Source organism: Podarcis melisellensis (genome assembly GCF_964234715.1).
Source record: "Podarcis melisellensis genome assembly, chromosome: 11".
In the NCBI taxonomy this organism is placed as follows: domain Eukaryota; kingdom Metazoa; phylum Chordata; class Lepidosauria; order Squamata; family Lacertidae; genus Podarcis; species Podarcis melisellensis.
The window spans coordinates 60,230,883-60,249,827 of NC_138543.1; the positions used below are offsets into that span (position 1 = coordinate 60,230,883).

The window sequence follows — 18,945 nt, forward strand, 5'->3', positions numbered from 1 at the left end:
TTATTTACTAGATACAAGTCAGCAGCACCAGATGACACTGCTTGGTTAGGTCTGGGGTGGATTGCACCCCACGCCTTGCAGAGTCAGGCCCAGGCTGCCACCTGGCCCAGCACTGGCGGCAACTACAAGCAGTGGTCAAAATGGGAGCCTCAGAGATAGCCCTCTCCTACTGTAAACAAACCATGACTATACAAATTCAATATAAAACGAAGTGCTAGGCCGCCCCCTGGTGGGCCACCCCCTTACCTGCTTGTGATTTGCCAAGCAGATACCCAGCCAATCAGGATTTTATATATATATGATTTTTCTTTTCTTTTCTTCTCACTTCCATCTGTGGCCCCCCATTTATGTAATTTTCACCTGTGGCCCCCTTGGAATATCCTGGGGGGGCATATGGCCCCCAGTTGGGAAACACTGCACCATACAGGGCCCTTTGCGAGCCCTGTATGAATTAGACACCCCAACTTTGGGACTTCAGAGCATCCGTCACAACTGATTTCATTGTGTTCACCTGTAAAGGCAATCAGTTCACCTTGGCCCCAAAAGGTATATGGGGTACTAAAAGGCATTTCAGCCACAACACACCTTTCCCCCTTCTTCAAGTAAACTGGACTCAAACTGTTTAGGCTTTAAAGGTGAGTACCAGCACACACTGACCAGGCCAAATAACAGCACTAGCACAATATAATTGTTTCCTATATACAGTGGTACCTCGGATTAAGAACTTAATTTGTTCTGGAGGTCTATTCTTAACCTGAAACTGTTCTTAACCTGAAGCACCACTTTAGCTAATGGGGCCTCCTGCTGCTGTTGCGCCGCCGCTGCACGATTTCTGTTCTCATCCTGAAGCAAAGTTCTTAACCCGAGGTAATATTTCTGGGTTAGCGGAGTCTGTAACCTGAAGTGCATGCAACCCAAGGTACTACTGTACATGAGAGAATGAAGCTGGCAACAATAAATTAAAAACTGGTAAAGTACATTTCAGGGAATTTGTTAGAAAGGTCAAGCTTTTTAACTGTAAGAGGGGTTCAGTATGGAGATGGCTGACTTGCATATCTTTACAACATGTGCCAAGGATATTGTAAACTTAAGACTTCCTTCCTTAGGCAAAAGGACCACACACCCTATGGGTCCCTTCAAAGTCTAAGATTCCAGTTCTATTCTACAGCTACTTAGCTATGATAGAAATGACAAGAAAATTGAAATTGGACACCCAGGCTCAAAGGGAGCCGAGAGCTGTGTTCCCTAAGCTGAGAGACAAATTCTTGAGCATATCTGCTCTGAGTGTGATTAGATCACTTCCTGACTCCTATGCAGAGACAGAATTTTCCTCCTTCACTGACAGCTGACTGGAAGGGAAAATATCCAGAACCTCACAGGTCTTTGTTTCTCCCAGAGTACTACCATTTTTTTCCAAGTCATACTAAAGTGCCCTGGGAACCCTGAAGAAAAAGGACTTTCCAGAAGTTTCTGAAACGTTAGATGTCATATTGTAAATAATATGTAGTTTTTCTACATGAATAGATATTGACCAAGGGTTTCAGGCATTATATCAAAGCAGTTAAATGAAACCAAGGCCAACTTCCCTATGATAATCCCCATTCAACATTCAATGAGTCTTGAGGATGGTACCAAATTCTCATAACCATTTCATTACATTTCCAAAAGCAGGCTGCCCCTAAAACTTTAAGATGTGGCACGTACCACAAGAAAACTGGCTCTCATTTTACATTTTTGTTCGCAGGTACACAATCCCAATGCAAAACACACACACGACCTATCAAGTGTGGAAGGCATGCAGATAACTCTCAGACTTGAATTTGGAGTTTAGATCCTTTTCCCAGTCACAACTAGAGGTTTTTGAAGACTCAATCATCTAACTGTACATGTGTGCATCCTCCAGCTTTGTATTTTGTACTTTTGTATATATAGCCCAATGCAAAGTGAGACTAAGTCCTTCAATTGTGCATAGGTAACTGTAAAGAGGACTTAAAGAAACAGCATCAGGAAATACACTACAAAATAGATTTAGTGTCTTGCAGCTGTATCTAAGCAAGCCGTACTGTACATGAAACAGACTCACTGAAAATAATGAACTCAAGTTAGTATCTTCCACTAATTTCAGTGTTTTGATTTTAAGTTGAACTTAGTTGGATACAACCCATAAGCTGATTTCCCAAGATGCTATGCACAATTCAGTATTCATATTCAAGCCATATTAATTGAAATAAATGTATTGGTACATTTAACTTGGTGCTGAATTATATTACAAATTACAAAGGTTCCAAGTCTGTGCATGCAGATACAAAACTATTTTTATCATGAGCAGGAAGAAACGTCCCACATACATTGGCTATGTTTGAAAATCACTTGCACTGACAAGAAAAGGTTGGGGCACCATGGCTCACTGCACATAAAGAATGCAACAGCAACCTTGATAAGTCCTTGTTATTCACATGATTTTCAAGGCGCAAAGCAGATGTGTGAGGGTTTACAAACTTCTCCTTGCCCCCATCCCACACTAAGTTCTCTTTCACCTGGATGAAAAGATGAAGTATGACCTAACTACATAATCCTCTAGCTGCTGCAACTCTAGACATAAGTTGGAAAATAAACAGGCAGTTCAGTATAACAGGGACAGTACAGATATAGCAGCAGTTAAAATATATAAATTAGATCTTACTCACTAAAATATAACCTGAAGTCTACCAAAACATGAAAAAAAAATCATACCACTCTATTCCTTTAAGTCTCTTTTACTATACTCAAACTCAGCCAACATCTAGCCTCTGTTCCACCTTGATACAGTATTAAAATAAATTAAACATTAACATCTGATCTAGTTTAGCTTAGTTAGCAGGCACATTCTAAACTGATCACATATATCTGTTATGTAAAGTATTGTGCTAGATTTAAACTTAAATGTTTGGGGTGGGGACTGCCTTCTGGGGCTGTGCTGCCCCACAGACCAGCTGACTTTTGCAGCATTGTAGACACACCAGCCAGCCAGATGGACATGTTAGGCGGCAATCCTATATATAAAGGAGTATAGAAATGAAATGAATAACAATAATAATAATAAAGCCCATTACAAAAAAATGCTCCTAGACATTCTGTTGCAGTGACCATAACCTAAATCAAGGTGTCATCTGGCAATTAGCTTATATATCTGAGTTTCTAACACTGTAAAGAGTTAAACTAATAACCACAACAGCACCATTTAATCCAACAAAATGTATATATTCCATAATCGGTAAGTAACAAAAGAATATCAGCCGGGGCCCTATGGCAAACTCCCTCTTCTCCTTAAGTAACCTTGTAGTGCTGAACAGATTAAACATTTTCAGTGAGAAATGCTGTTGCAGAACTACATTAATAAGGATTTTCTGTTTAACAGCTGCCAAAGAGAACAGCCACTCTTGTATGAAGCTAATCTTACCACCAATTATCTAAAGAACTATGAGTCTTTTTCCTCATTAAGTCAAGTTATTTCAATGGCCCAGACACATAAATCAGGAAAATGTTTTTGTTCTATCCAAGTAACCAGATTCATTTAGTAGTTGTATCCTACAAACATTGATAAAACAGTATACAAAGCATAATGCAAGATTAAAACTCATCTTAAACTTTTTTTACAAAGTAGAATAAAGAAAAAATCTCCACCCTCTCAAAAGAAATATTTAGAATTTTTTTTAAAAAAATAGGGAAAGATCAAAGCTCCTTCAATACTCTATTGATCTTAATGCAAGCTGTTCCACTTAAGCAGGTTAGCATCTCCTCCAGCTAATCTGTTAGAAGACTGAATTAAGTTGTAAGAAGGGTTCCACTGTCCAGTATTCCTCAAAGCATTTCTTGCAGTGACACAAATGGAAAATCTCAACAGCACACGATAGGAAATCCTCCTCCTACAATAATGTCAGCGAATGAAGTACAGAAGCCACCAGAAGCGTTCTGGTATATTCTAAGGTTTAAAAGGTTTTCAGGTCTTCTGGAAGGCAGAAAGAGCACAGATGTTGTTTTCCTACTGTGCTATCTCTATTTTTCAAGACTGTTGACTATATCAACTGACTGCCAAGGCTGCTTCGTTATTCTCTTTCTTTCCTACTGCTATTCTGTTTTTACTTTCATTTTTGCATTTATATTTGTGTGGTGTGATTTTTAACTGCTGGAAACTGGATTTGCTCTAAATGAACTAAGTTTTGCCTTCCTAGGGATCTAGCAATGAACTGTATGATTTATGCCCTAGTAAACTCTACTAACGACATTTCCTGCATTCTGTGTCTTATTGGAATCCACGTGTCTGCCAAAGTTCCGCTACTCAGCTAAACAAAGGAGACGGAAGTGCCCTGGGTCTTGGGGCACCGGCTCATGACAAAGAATGGCACCAATGAACAGATATATGATCAAATCACAGACTACGCACAATGCAATATATACATGGGCAAACAATGTGTAGGATAAATCTAATGAGGCAATGAGGATACTGATTTATATAAGCTATAAGAATTTATTCTAAAAACATATGTTACACAAGCAATGTTCGATATTACAAACCAGGAATATATTTAATATTTTAATTCAAAATGAAGTCCATTAGGGGAAGTATCACTGGGATGGCTAAGCTCGCATTTTGCCAACAAGCAGATCCATGTGGATGCATAGCCAGGGCTTTTTCGGCTGTGGCTCCGATCTGGTGGAACGCTCTGTCACTAGAGACTAGGGCCCTGCGGGACTTGACATCTTTCCGCAGGGCCTGCAAGACAGAGCTGTTCCACCAGGCCTTTGGCCAGGGCACAGCCTGACTCCCTCCCTCGGCAATCTTCGTGGAGCTCTGGCACAATGGTTGCCAGTGGCTTGATTTGAATCAATTTTACAATGAATGATTTTAGAGTGTTGTTTGTACTGTACTTTTGTACTGTTTTATTTTTGTTAGCCGCCCTGAGCCCGGCTTTGGCTGGGGAGGGCGGGATATAAATAAAATTTATTATTATTATTATTATTATTATTATTATTATTATTATTATTCATAGCAATCATTGTGGGAAACCCGTTTCCTAAAGATATGTACTACCAAATGGCAGCAACAAAGTCAAGATACTCAGTAGTAACTGGGTAATTTTGTTAACATGAAGCCAAAATTCAGACAACCTCACTTCCAAAAGCTCATCTCTGAGGGTCCTAGGACACAACAGCTGCTCCTTTTGCACAAAGACAACTTTGTGACTTCAGTTTCAAACAGGTTTCATGTCCACTCAAACTACTATTTCTTCAACAGAAATGCAGTTGGCAAATTTTGACTACACAAACTCCAAATTACCCTGGCCTAAACTATTAACTAACCCTGGCAGCAGACCAATTGACCGTTTGCCACAAGGTGCTCATACAGGGTTGTTTTGAGTGATTATTACAGTTTGCTTCTGTTGCACAGTCACTCAAAAGAACACTCTGTACAAGCTCCTTGTGACAAACTGTCACTGGATTTCGCATCAGCTGCCACACAGCGGTCCCAACTGTTAAAATGTAAAGACTCAAGCCTTTCTGACATTTGGTTACAAGTGACATCAACACAGCGTTTTAACATGCCAACAAAAGTTGCAGGAGAGTTCATCATACCAATTATGAATTAAAAACAATAATTATTTTGGGTTTAGTTATATAGCCCACACCCCACTTGTGGCCCACCAGTTGCTATTGGCTATCAGCTAATCAAAGGCAGGATGACATCACAGTATTATGTAGCCAATCACTGAGGACAAGTGATGCTGGAAATGACTATGAAAAATAGAGTACATCTAGGTCACCTCTAATCATGCCTTGATACTTCATTATTGTATAGCTTGCAGCTTTTCCATTTCAGTGTACAGTATAAGAATTTAGAACATTTGTGATTCTCACACACACACACAAAGCCTCACTGCTACTTCACAGCTTAGAAAAAAGTAACTGGAGCTTATCGGTATTTTCATACTAGTAAGGAATAAAAAGGTAGCTAGAGGGAACATATTTCTGGAGCACACAGAAGAGCCTCTTGAGGAAGCAGCGATTCAGGCCAAAGGTAGTTTGCCAACATTAGAAAAGGCAACAAGTTTTCTAAAGTTTTCTGTGCTCCAGTTCTTTTCCTGCTGTCAAAGGTTTTACACATCTTGTTCTTCCTACAATGAAAATCTAGGTCTCTTATGCAGCTTGGAATACCGCAAACTCAGCATTAGAATATAAAAGTAAATTTAACAAAGGTATTCATAAAAACATCACTGAAAACATCAGTAAGTATTGATTATATTAAAAAGAAAAGTCATGTTGCAGAGGCCTGTCCAAAAGGACCCTCCATCATCCTTGAAAATAAAATAGCACCGTATCACAACACCCTCTTCCCGCCTAGTGGTGCACTTGCCTTTCATACTTAGAGGGCAATGGGGGAATAGAGGTCACATGTTCCCACCAAACCCAATCCACTGCCCACTCAACAACAATGACCCTTTCTTCTATTCTTTTGCCCCCTAAGGGATTAGGAGTGAAATTGAGCTTGGAAGAAGTGCGCCCTTAGATATCAATTCTTACTCCACCCAATTCTTCACAGTTTCCTAGTTGCAAGATTTAGGCATTTTCACTTTCTTGTATTAGCACAAGTCTATCACCAGACACTGGCCGCCCCATTTATAGCCTCGCATTTAATATAGTATACAGACAATGCACAAGCTCAGACTTTGGCAGACCTGCAGAGAGAGGTGCCTGAAAGTAAGTCTTTAAAGTGAAGATTTTCTCAATCCTGTATTTGACAAACACTGCATACAGCAGCTCTGAATAAAGAGATGTAGGAGGCTGCCTAGCAATGCAGCTAAACCTATATGGATGGTTGCCAGCAAAAGCAACACAAAGAACCTTTAAACAGCCACTGAACAAGTTTGCTGCAAAAACAATCTGAAACTCAGCCTGCCTATTTCCAAGCTGCCCTATTTTTATGTTTAAAGAAAGATAATACAAGACTAAAAACACATTTGGAAACCTAAGATTTTTGAACTCTGCCTAGACCACTCTTAAATTCTAACTCAAATACATTTAAAGATATAACAACAACTTGGAACATATCTACTTATCTCTCAAGCGGAAAGGGCAAAAAGAGATTAACCTGAATTCCAGGCTTTCACCCAACTTGTAGGAAATAGCATGTTTAAAAAAGCATTTTCTACATATACTGTAAAACCTGCCAGATACAAAAAAAAAAAAACCCATTCACAGCTTAAGTTAAAATTCACAAATATTTGGGAGAACAAACAAAAACAAAAACCTAAAACACCTTCACTTCCCCCAGACTGTACCTTAACATGTGTTTGCAATAATTAACACAACACCTTCAAGTAGCACATTTGGAGTAAAAAAAGACCACTCCAGTACTGCAAGCTGATTTTAGCTTTGGAGGTATATTGTTTCACACAAAGCTAAAGGCAGCAGACAAACAATGCATGGCTTTTACAAACAAAGCTAGTTAGGTAAATGTGCAAACAGAGACTGATGTGAGAAAGATGTGAGGAACTACTATAAACAGCTGCTAAGGATACTAAAGCAAGTAACACCTTTTATGATGCTATTTTAGGAAAGAAGCATTGCTGTTCTAAGTCTGCTCTTTCCCCCCTCTTTTCACCGTATTTAAAACCAGCTCCTACTTCCCTCCCTGGGTGAAAAAAGCAACTGTTCCAAACACAGAATAGGCCCTCACTTTTTCCTGCCTAAATCACTCAAAAGAATATTCCCTCAATTGTGCTACATTATTATAACTCCTTTCATCACTGATTCAAATAAAGGCAATAGAGAAGAGGAAGACAGGTGGCTCTTTGGCACCAAGAGGGCAGGACTGAACTAGTCTTAGTAGTCACTTACAGGAGGCCAAGTTAACCACCAGGAAATTCACAGCACAGAGGTACTAGTTTCAATTCTGCAGGATCATTACCCCCTTCAGGTGTAAGAGAATTGTAAACACAGACTTGAGGCTGGCCTTAAACATGTTTAACTGCAACCGAAGGAGGAAGGTGTACCGAACCAAGACAGTTTCATGCTTAGTTCAATACTTAGCAATACTCCTCAAACTTGCCATGATCCCCTGAATTCCAGAACTCACTGCAGTCAGACCTGAAATAGCAAGTGACTCTTTTGGAACGCTCAACACTTTTTGAAGAAAATGGGTCACTATTGTTGCTGCAATTTCTTTCACAAACAGCAGCAACATAAGACAGAATTATTTGTTTGTTTTTTTAAGTATGCAATCCCAATAACACAACCCTGTCCCAGCTTCCATTTCCTCACAAGCCCAAACAGAGGAGAGAGACAACACAGGGAAGGCATAAGGGCAACAAGCAGAGGGATGACTATTCACAGGTCTTGTCCTCAAGTAACCTCCTCTAGCTCTTTAGGTGGTGCCATTGCTTATAGAGACCCTTCAGGTATCAGTGATTTCTTAAAAGGGGGGCATAATTGTTGCTGACCCTAACATAACCCTGTTAGGTTGTTTGAGGGAGGAAGCAGCGATGGAAAAATCCCCTTTCAGAGGGTCATACCGAAGACCCTCACATGCACCTACAGGGTGATACAATCAGATCAGGCGGAAGAGTAGAGACCAAACACACTGCAAGCAGATGGGGGGGGGGGAGAGAGAGAGAGGGAGTGAGAGAAAGAAACTCAAGTATCAGGAGACCCTGTTCTAGGAAGCAAGGGTGGGAGACAGGTTGGCAACTGCTCCTACTGGGAAAGCAGCCAACGCTAGTCCAAGTGCAGAAAGGCACCAAACCCAGGGAAAGGGATCACCAACCTCCCAAAATAAAACTGGAGGGGTTGTGGGGGCGAAGAGAGGAGGCTGGCTGGCTTTGCTCCATGGCATAGCAGGGATACTGAAAGGCAGAAGCTGTCCCAGGGCCTGGTATCCATCATTTCGCCTTTATCCTGGGGAAGGGGGCTGGGGGGGGGGAATATTTTCCCTGAACTTTTCCTTTCCTCTCCACAAAGAGAGTTCCTGCTGCCACGCTCCCCCCCCCCCCGGTCCTTCTCCATCGCCAACATGACGGTGCACTGGGGTGGGGCAGTCTGCGAACTTCTCTTGCCCCCTGGAGAGAAAATAAAAGGTTTCTGGGGCTGGGGGAGAGAAGGGCATGAGAGGGTGGGGTCTCCACCACCACTTCCACCTCAAAAGGGAGCAAATAGTCGTGAAAAGATGGGGGGGGGGAGTAGAGCAAGAGAGAGTGAGAAACAACTCAGCAACTTTCCAGGAGTTTTTAAGCTTTATTTGTCCCAGCCCCTGCCTCCCTTGGGAGCGTGTGTGTTACGGGGTGGGGGGCGGGGAGAGAGGGACCCCCCCCAGGCCCCACCGCCAACTTTCCCCTCACCACACACCCACTTTCCCCTCCAAAAACCACGAGGTAGCCGACACGGGAGGGAAACTCCAGCAGCCCCCCCCCCACCGTCCGCCTTCCCCTCACAAGAGGAGTGGGGGCACCCTTCTCCCTCAGCCCCCCCTCCCCATGGACGGTATTCACACGCACTCACAGGCGGTGGGGGGCCATTTTCCCTCTCACGTTTTCACTTCGGGGGGGGGGGGTGAGGGCCCCGCCGCCCTTCCGAGGGACTTCAAAGGGGCGAGGGGACCTTCTAGGCCGCCCCCTCCTCCTTTAAGCGGAGCTCGGGGGGGGTCCGTGGTCTCCTTCGGTTTTCCCCCTCCCCCCCCCACTGGCCCCTGAGGGGAGGCTGAGAGGCTGCGCGCGCCTGTTCCTTCCTTTCTCCCCCCCCCCATGGACTAATATTTCAACCCCCCTCCCCCCCCCGGTCTGTCTGTCTTTCTTTCTTTCCCCGTGAAGGGAGGGGAGCCCGCCGAATCCGCCTCTCCCCGCCCGCGGTCGCGCGCTCGTTACCTGCCAATGTGCTCACAAAGCGGCAGCGGCGGCGGCGGCGGCAGCGGCGCCCACCACTGTCACGTGACTCCTCGCCTCTGCCCTCCCCTCGCCTCGCCCCCGCGTTCCCGCGCGCGCGCGCCCGCTCTCTCTCTCTCTCTCTGTCTCTCCCTTGCGGCCTGCACAGCCCCGCCCTCAGCACGTGACGCGGCTGCAGGCGCGCGCGCGCGCTCTCTCTATCTCGCCGTCCCCCCGCGCATGCGCCGTACGGCGGGCGGCAGCCTCGCGCCGCTTCCCCTTCTCACGCACGCACGACGCCGTCTCCCGCCAATCACGCCGGCTCATTCCCTCCCACGTGATCCGGGGGGGTGGCGAGAAAGAAAGGCTCTCGTAAGAAGCTTCTTTTCTGCGGCCGCTCGCCTGCCCCCACGTGACTCTTACCTCCGGAGGAGATGGAGGAGGAGCCGGGCTACGTCCGCTCGCACGTGACCTCCAGCGGCACTTCAATTACGGTGAGAAGGAGAAGGAGAGAGAGAGAGCGCGCGTGTGGCGTAGTCGCTGCGGGCCTCATACGTCACCAGGAGAGGGGGCGCGGCCTGGGAGGGGGCGTGTCGGAGATGAAAGGGTGACGTTGCCGGCCCCGCCGTGGGTTATATTTGCTGTGGAATACTTAAAAGTCCTTAAAGAGGCAAGCAGCGAAGTTTGTTGCTGTTCCATATTATATTATATTATATTATATTATATTATATTATATTATATTATATTATATTATATTATATTATATTATATTATTATACAGATATTGCTTTTTTCTTTTTCCTTTCTCCTGTGATAAGGCTGCATTTTAATATTTTAATGTTTCAATATTTTAATGTATTTTAATCCTGTTTTTAAGTCATTCAACTTGTTTTTATTATTGCTTGTTAACTGCCCTGAGCCCGGCCTTGGCTGGGGAGGGCGGGGTATAAAAAATATTATTATTATTATTATTATATGCTTTATGCAATATGAACTTGTTATGTAAATGTAGGCTAATATAAACATATAATAGAAGGTAACACAAAGCAGTCCTTAGTTGTTTTGATCTTTTTATTGACTGGGTAACAGCCAGCTAAGTAACCCCCCAATCAGATCCATTGAAATCATTGTAAATGATTGGATATCGTTAACTTTACTGCATTCTCTCTCTCTCTCTTTGGTATGTATTGTGTGAAGTGCTTTGGCGTTTCTGTAAATGAAAAGAAGTATAAAAAGCTTTCTGATAAATTAATAAATAAAAAAAATTATAAGCATATATGGGGGTGGGAATGAAGCGATTATTTATTTAAATTGTTTCTAAACTTCTCCCTCATACGGTGCGTTCCAGGCCAGTATAAAATAAGTGTGAGCATTATTCAAATGAATGTGGGCACAATGGTATCTTTGCAAACGCATATGTCACTGATGCATTTTGCAGGGAACCGTGATTGGCTAGGGACTGCCTCACAAGTCAGACTGCTGATCTACCTAGCTCAGCATCAACACTACCTGGAGACATCAGGGCTTGAACCAGAGACCATGAGGTAGAGTTCAGCATCACTCTATTACAAATGTTCCGTCTGCGGAAGCATATCCACTTGCCAGGTAGAACATCCCACCCCTGAATGTAAAAAAGTAAAGAACCTCTGGGAAATGATATATAATGAGATGAAAAAGATGTTGAAATATATATATATTTTTAAAAAACATAAGTATTTTTACTTGGTGTTATAGGTCAGGACGTTAATAGGCAAGATGTTAAATTGTTTTTATATGTAACAACTGCGGCAAGAGTATTAACAAAAAAATTCCTTCCAGTAGCACCTTAAAGACCAACTAAGTTAGTTCTTGGTATGAGCTTTCGTGTGCATGCACACTTCTTCAGTGTGTATCTGAAGAAGTGTGCATGCACACGAAAGCTCATACCAAGAACTAACTTAGTTGGTCTTTAAGGTGCTACTGGAAGGAATTTTTTTTGTTTTGACTATGGCAGACCAACACGGCTACCTATCTGTAACTGTGGCAAGAGTATTGTTAGCCCAGAAATGGAAACAAGAAGAAATTCCGATGAAAGAAGAATGGCAGACGAAATTAATGGACTATGCAGAATTGGACAAAATGACAGGAAGGATTTCGAAACCTGCGGGACCAGAGATTTACAGAAGATTGGAAGAAGTATATGAATTATTTGAAGAGCAACTGTAATCAACAAATTATGCTAGTGGGACTACAAGAAGTTTTGTAAGGAGAAATATACGAAGTGTTACAAAGTAGAAAAAGACAGAGATATTGGTTATGAGTTTGAAATGTAATAGGGAAGATAAGAAATGCATACTGAGAGATTAGATTGGAGAATTTTCAGACAGGATTGATGGAAGTTTGAATAAGATGTAAAAGTATGTTTAATTACTGTTGAAAATATGTTTTTTAAAAAACTAATGCGCGGGTGGCACTGTGGGTAAAATCTCAGTGCCTAGGACTTGCCGATCGAATGGTCGGCGGTTCGAATCCCCGCGGCGGGGTGAGCTCCCGCGGTTCGGTCCCAGCTCCTGCCCACCTAGCAGTTCGAAAGCACCCCTAAGTGCAAGTAGATAAATAGGTACCGCTTTATAGCGGAAAGATAAACGACGTTTCCGTGTGCTGCGTTGGTGCTGGCTCGCCAGAGCAGCTTCGTCACGCTGGCCACGTGACCCGAAAGTGTCTCCGGACAGCGCTGGCCCCCGGCCTCTTAAGTGAGATGGGTGCACAACCCTAGAGTCGGATACGACTGGCCTTTACCTTTACCTTTAATAAAATTATATTACAAAAAAGAACACCCCACCCCTTCCCCATGTGCAGTGTTCAGGGGCTGCCCCACCACACCCTCCAGAGCCAATTTAAGGGGGCACTGAGTGAGTAGAGACGCGAAAACCCCATTGCACTAGCAGAAGTCCTTGCATATCACTTCTGCAGATGGGTTTGGTTAGGTCAGATCCGGCCTTTCTGCTTTCAAAGCACATACATGCTCCATTACCAAGCTATGGATCTTGTGTCTCTCTACTCTGTACACACCATGGCAAGCCCTGTTCTTTTGTTGCGCGGTGTGCGAAAGAGACCCAAGCTGATCGAGACGCAGGCCTAAACGAGCTGGGCTTTGCTCGTTTGCATTATCTCTGTACCAGGGAGGGGGAATAATTGCAGGTCTCAGAGCCGTTTTGCCACGCTTTGCCACAAACAAGTCCCTGTGCTCTCTTAATCTGCGCAGTGCTAATGACTATTATTAGCATCTTCTAATCGTGACTTGGCATCCCCCTTCTAATGAAGATGGCTTGTTGGCAAGCGGCACCCAGCAACAAAGATAGAAGCTGAAGAGGAGAGTGCTTCATCACGCTGGTGGGAGTCACTTGTCCACATCGCAGCATCATAGCCTCCTGGAAAAGGTGAATCAGGGCTGCCCCTTTCCAGGACAAAGGCCCTATAGCTCCTTGATTCCCCAAGAACTTTGGAGCAGGGAGGAATTCTACACAGGCCAAATTTTGCGCAAGACTTCTACAAAAGACAGTTAGGTGGCCAGTTTATGCTAAAAGTTGAGTCACGTATGGGTGATGTGACAGCAAACTGGCAGCATATCAATTATTTTATTCCTTTTTTTGAGGAGTGCTATTTACTTTTAAAACAATAATTAGACTGTCCTGTGAATTTTAATTACAGTCATACCTCCTGTTGTGACACGGGTGGTGCTGTGGGTCAAACCACAGAGCCTAGAACTTGCCAATCAGGAGGTCGGCGGTTCGAATCCCCGCGACAGGGTGAGCTCCTGTTGCTCGATCCCTGCTCCTGCCAACCTAGCTGTTCGAAAGCATGTCAAAGTGTAAGTAGATAAATAGGTACCACTGCGGTGGGAAGGTAAACGGCATTTCTGTGCGCTGCTGTTTTGCCAGAAGCGGCTTAGTCATGCTGGCCACATGACCTGGAAGCTGTACACCGGCTCCCTCGGCCAATAAGGCAAAATGAGCGCTGCAACCCCAGAGTCGGTCACGACTGGACCTAATCGTCACGGGGTCCTTTACCTTTTTACCTCATGTTGCGTTTGCTTCAGGTTGAGCGTTTTCAGGTTGCATCCCGCAGCGACCTGGAAGTACCAGAAAGGGTTACTTCCGGGTTTCGCCGCTTGTGCAGACGCTCAAAATGACGTCACGTGCATGCGCAGAAGCAGCGAATCGCGACCCGCAGACATGGGTTGCGTTCTGCTCAGGTTGCGAACGGGTCTCCGGAATGGATCCCATTCGCAACCAGAGGTGGTTATGAAACTGATTTTGGGTGTGCTCCAGGTATTGGGAGGAAGAGTGCAGTGTTAACAAAAGTCCTTTTTTAAACTGTTTGACATAGCAAATGTGATGCATAGATTTGTATATGCATATGTATAGGGTTTCTCGGAGAGGCCTAGACCTGGTAATTTTGTGGAGCAAAACTGGCAGCTGTTTCAGATGCCTCTGGGCTGATACTAGAGAGGCAGGGTTCGAATGTGACATTGCAAATCCCAACAGGGATTCACTAATAAATCCAACTTCTGCTGAGTTTTTTTTTTTTTACTCCAAACACCAGCATATCAACCTTTCCTTCCTCAGAGAAGTTTCATGAGTAAAACAGAATCTGGGAGGAGCTGCCGACAGCTTCACGTTAGGGATACATTGTGATGCTTTCTTGTAAGTCCAACTCGTATTTTGCTTAATACTACAAAGAGGATTATGCTGAGCAATAGCTGAGCAATCGGGAAATGATATTATTACAGGCCTAACACAGCTTATTTAGCCCATTTGGACTATGATCCTACAACTGGAATTCTAAAGAATCTTCCCCTTCAGCCTCGGCCACTGTTAGAATTCCTGATCTACAATTGCAGTCATGGGATTTTTGTCTATCACATGACGGTGTGCGTTTCGACTCTAGAGTGGGAAGTGACGAAGACAGGATGTTTGTGTTACTGTGTTCTGTGAAGTGGGACTGATGTCTTTTGTTCTTTTTCTCTTTGCTGTCTGATGCTAGAGAGCGAGGGAGCCATGTTGCAGTGCTCCGTGTGTGTTTATCTGTAAATAAAGTAGATTAGCCAAAATGCTGAGTTGCTGAGGTCTGTCACGAAGGTGTACAAACTCTGCAGATCTCTAAATGTGCCGATGTCTGTTGGCATCGGTCGCTGTGATGTTCGGGCTGAAGAAAGCTTATGAAGCTCCCAAACGATCGACCAGGAGGGCGAGAACATGCCAGTCGGGCATGTGTCTCTGCCAGGGTCCTACTCAAGTGTAGGCTGAACTCCTGACAGCCACATCCCTTTGCAAAATCATTTTCAGATGCCATTCGTAGCTGCAGCGAGCAAGGATGGGTTTGACTGGGTGCAAAGGATTGTCATGCCTGAAGCCACCCTCTTTGTTTGTATGCTGTGTGGGCAGCAGCCTGCCAAGCAGAGGTAAGGAACTCCATGTGCACCTTCGCTCATCAGCAGAAGCAGACAGTTGCCTGCCCACACGGGTGCCAAAGTGAGTCATCGCTTTGCTTCTTGCTGGTACGAAGGAGCCACCTGCCCAACCCAGTGTGAATACTTGGTTTTAGCAGCCTAGGAGAGAGAGAAGTGGATCTCTCAGCCTCTTCCATATAGAGCTGACCCCTTTTTGCCCAGCAAAAACTCTGTGCCTTTTACATTTGCACAACAGGCCATAATCCAAGAAGTGTGACATTTACTTTATTTTTCGCTCTACAAGACGCACCAGACCATAAGCTGCACCTAGTTTTTGGAAAAGGAAAACAAGAAAAAAAAATATTCTGAATCCCAGAAGCCAGGACAGTGTGCAGCAGTCCCTCTTGCTGTCCTGGCTTATGGGATAGCCACGCACAGCCTCTCCTGGGCTGGGGAGGCTGTGCACGGCTAAGCAAGAGCTTGTCGGGGCTGGAGGGGGAAGCCCCGGCTGCTCTGCCAGCACCTGGGGTTTCCCCTGCCAGACCCAAAGAGCGGCTCAGGAGCACGCATCTGCGTGCAGCCTGCCCGCTGCTCCCGGGGCTGGAGGGGAAAGCCCCGGCTGCTCTGCTGACACCCGGGGTTTCCCCCACCAGCCCCAAAGAACAGCTCAGAAGCGTGCCACACTCTGGCAATTAAGCTCCAGGGACCACATATTCGCTCCATAAGACGCACAGACATTTCCCCTTAGTTTTTAAGAGGAAAAAAAGTGTGTCTTATGGAGCAAAAAATACGGTATGCGCGCAGCCAAGAAAAATGGCACAGGTTGAAGGTCTGCATTTTAGCACTTGAGCCTGCCTAGATGCTTAGACCAGCCTCTGCAGACCTGGTTTTAGGCCTCTCTGCTATTTGACAAAAGGCAGGCAGTAAACTGTAGACCAGGCCTTCTTTATTCTGGTGCCCTGCTTCTGAAATTTGCACCCCCCCAAAGGTTTGCCAGGCACCAACTTTCTCAGATGAAAAACTTTTTTTTTTTTTTGGCCAAGGCCATTCAGGTGTTTTAACGTCCAGGTTTTATTTTACACTGGGTTCTCTGCTCTGCTGCAATTTATTTTATGGTGCTTCTTTTTTTTAAGAGCATACAAGAATAATTCGATGCCATCCACATCTTCTAGTATAGTACTGTATGGCAAGCATGCTTCTTGGGAAGCTCATAGAGACACAGGAGTGAAAAAAAGCACTTGGGATCACTGCGCAAATACACTTTATTGAGATACCCATACTAAGATTGCAGAAATGCTTGGCGCTCATCTCGCTTTATTGGCCAAGGGAGCCGGTGTACAGCTTCCGGGTCATGTGGCCAGCATGACTAAGCCACTTCTGGCGAACCAGAGCAGCGCATGGAAACGCCGTTTACCTTCCCGCCGGAGCGGTACCTATTTATCTACTAGCACTTTGACGTGCTTTCGAACTGCTAGATTGGCAGGAGCAGGGACTGAGCAATGGGAGCTCACCCCGCCGCAGGGATCCGAACCACTGACCTTCTGATTGGCAAGTCCTAGGCTCTGTGGTTTAACCCACAGCGCCACCTGCGTCCCTTATTTAATAAGTCTAGATGCAAGTTAATGACAATTTAGAAGGACTGCCTCGCCAGAGTGGTGCATGATCTGGTTATCTCCCGCTTGGACTACTGCAATGTGCTTTACGTGGGGCTAACTTTGAAGGTGACCCGGAAACTACAACTAATCCAGAATGCAGCAACTAGACTGGTGACTGGGAGTGGCCTCCGAGACCACATAACACCAGTCTTGACCTGGCTTCCATTACGTTTCTGAGCACAATTCAAAGTGTTGGTGCTGACCTTGAAAGCCCTAAACAGCCTCGGTCTAGTATACCTGAAGGAGCGTCTCCACCCCCATCGTTCTACCCGGACACTGAGGTCCAGTGCCAGGGGCCTTCTGGCAGTTCCCTCACTGCGAGAAGCCAAGCTACAGGGAACCAGGCAGAGGGCCTTCTCGGTGGTGGCACCTGCCCTGTGGAACGCCCTCCCACCAGATGTCAAAGAGAAAAACAACTACAATACTTTTAGAAGACATCTGAAGGCAGCCCTGTTTAGGGAAGCTTTTAATGTTTGATGCATTACTGTATTTTAGTGTTTTGTTGGAAGCCGCCCAGAGTGGCTGGGGAAGCCCAGCCAGATGGGCGGGATATAAAATTAATAATAATAATATTTTCACATGTCCCAGGCAAGTGCATACTTCTTATTGGGTTGTCTTTGTTTTATTTTTATTATGTGTTTATATTGTAATTTTTATTCTTATGTTTATATTGTAATTTTTTGTTGTGAACTGCCCTGACATCTATAGGTACAGGGTGGTATGCAGATTTTAATAGTACGAAGAAGCCGTTCCAGCAGTGTAAAAGCCATACTTAGTTTTGACCACCTCTACATACAAGTTGGGACGCGGGTGGCGCTGTGGGTAAACCTCAGTGCCTAGGACTTGCCAATTAGAAGGTCGGCGGTTTGAATCCCCATGACAGGGTGAGCTCCAATTGCTCGGTCCCTGCTCCTGCCAAGCTAGCAGTTCTAAAGCACGTCAAAGTGCAAGTAGATAAATAGGTACCACTCTGGTGGGAAGGTAAACGGTGTTTCCGTGCGCTACTCTGGTTTGCCAGAAGTGGCTTAGTCATGCTGGTCACATGACCCAGAATCTGTACGCCGGCTCCCTTGGCCAATAAATCAAGATGAGCGCTGCAACCCCAGAGTCGGTTACGACTGGACCTAATGGTCAGGGGTCCATTTACCCTTTACCTTTTACATACAAGTTACCCACTCCAGGAACCTATGTTTCTGTCACATGCAAACACAGGAAGCCACCTAGTTAGATCATTGCTCTCTTTAGCTCAGGATTGTCCAGAGATTGACTGCAGCTCTCCAGGGCCTCAGACAGCAAAGTCTTCTCCAACCACACCTGGAGATATATCAGGGATTGAACTTGGGGACTCCTGCATGCATCACATGTGTTTTATCACTGAGCTACAGCCCTTACTTTGGAAAGCACCAAACAGCCAGTTTAACGTGATCCTGGAAAACAAAGACTGACTGATATGGGGCATATCGTGCTTTCAAACATAGAAGGCAGCAGAAGCAATTCTGGCTTTATTAGTCATTAGTTTACCCCACCCCACCCCACTCCCTGCTTTATTGCAGCAACACTTCCAAGCTGTTTTCTGCGCATCCCATAGCATTGGTTCCTCATGCAGTCCACAGGCTTCCAAGAGGATTAAAAATGCAAACTGCATGCAATTTCAAATACGCAGTTTCCAAATTATACATTGTCAAGGGCTATTCTCTTTTTTGAAACTGTGATGTTACCTCTCTCTCAAACTTGTGTGTGAGTTCAAAGTCAGGTTTTTCCATAAGCTTCTGAAAACTCTGCAAATCTCTCTCTCTCTCTCTCCCTCTCTCTGTGTGTGTGTGTGTGTGTGTCCATCACAGATGTACCAAGAAAGCTTTTGAGGAAATAATAAAGACTTTGCTTTAGACTATCTGCCTAATAAACCATCTGTTTGGATTGAATAAGTATCTATTTGGAGCCAAGCAGTGCAGTTTGCAAACCACCACCC

The 18,945-nt window shown here is 44.7% G+C and overlaps 1 protein-coding gene across 3 annotated transcripts in view; it reads right to left on the reverse strand.

The window, feature by feature from the left end:
• UBAP2 (ubiquitin associated protein 2) overlaps positions 1-9,999 on the reverse strand; it is a 75,855-nt gene extending 65,856 nt beyond the window's left edge. For 2 of the 3 annotated variants that reach the window (XM_081929608.1, XM_081929605.1), the window contains exon 1: positions 9,894-9,999. The gene's annotated coding sequence lies outside the window, so the exon portion shown is untranslated. Of the gene's footprint in view, positions 1-9,531; positions 9,552-9,893 lie in introns of those variants that run through there. The other variant, XM_081929607.1, reaches the window with a different exon arrangement.
• Positions 10,000-18,945: the final 8,946 nt, after the last annotated feature.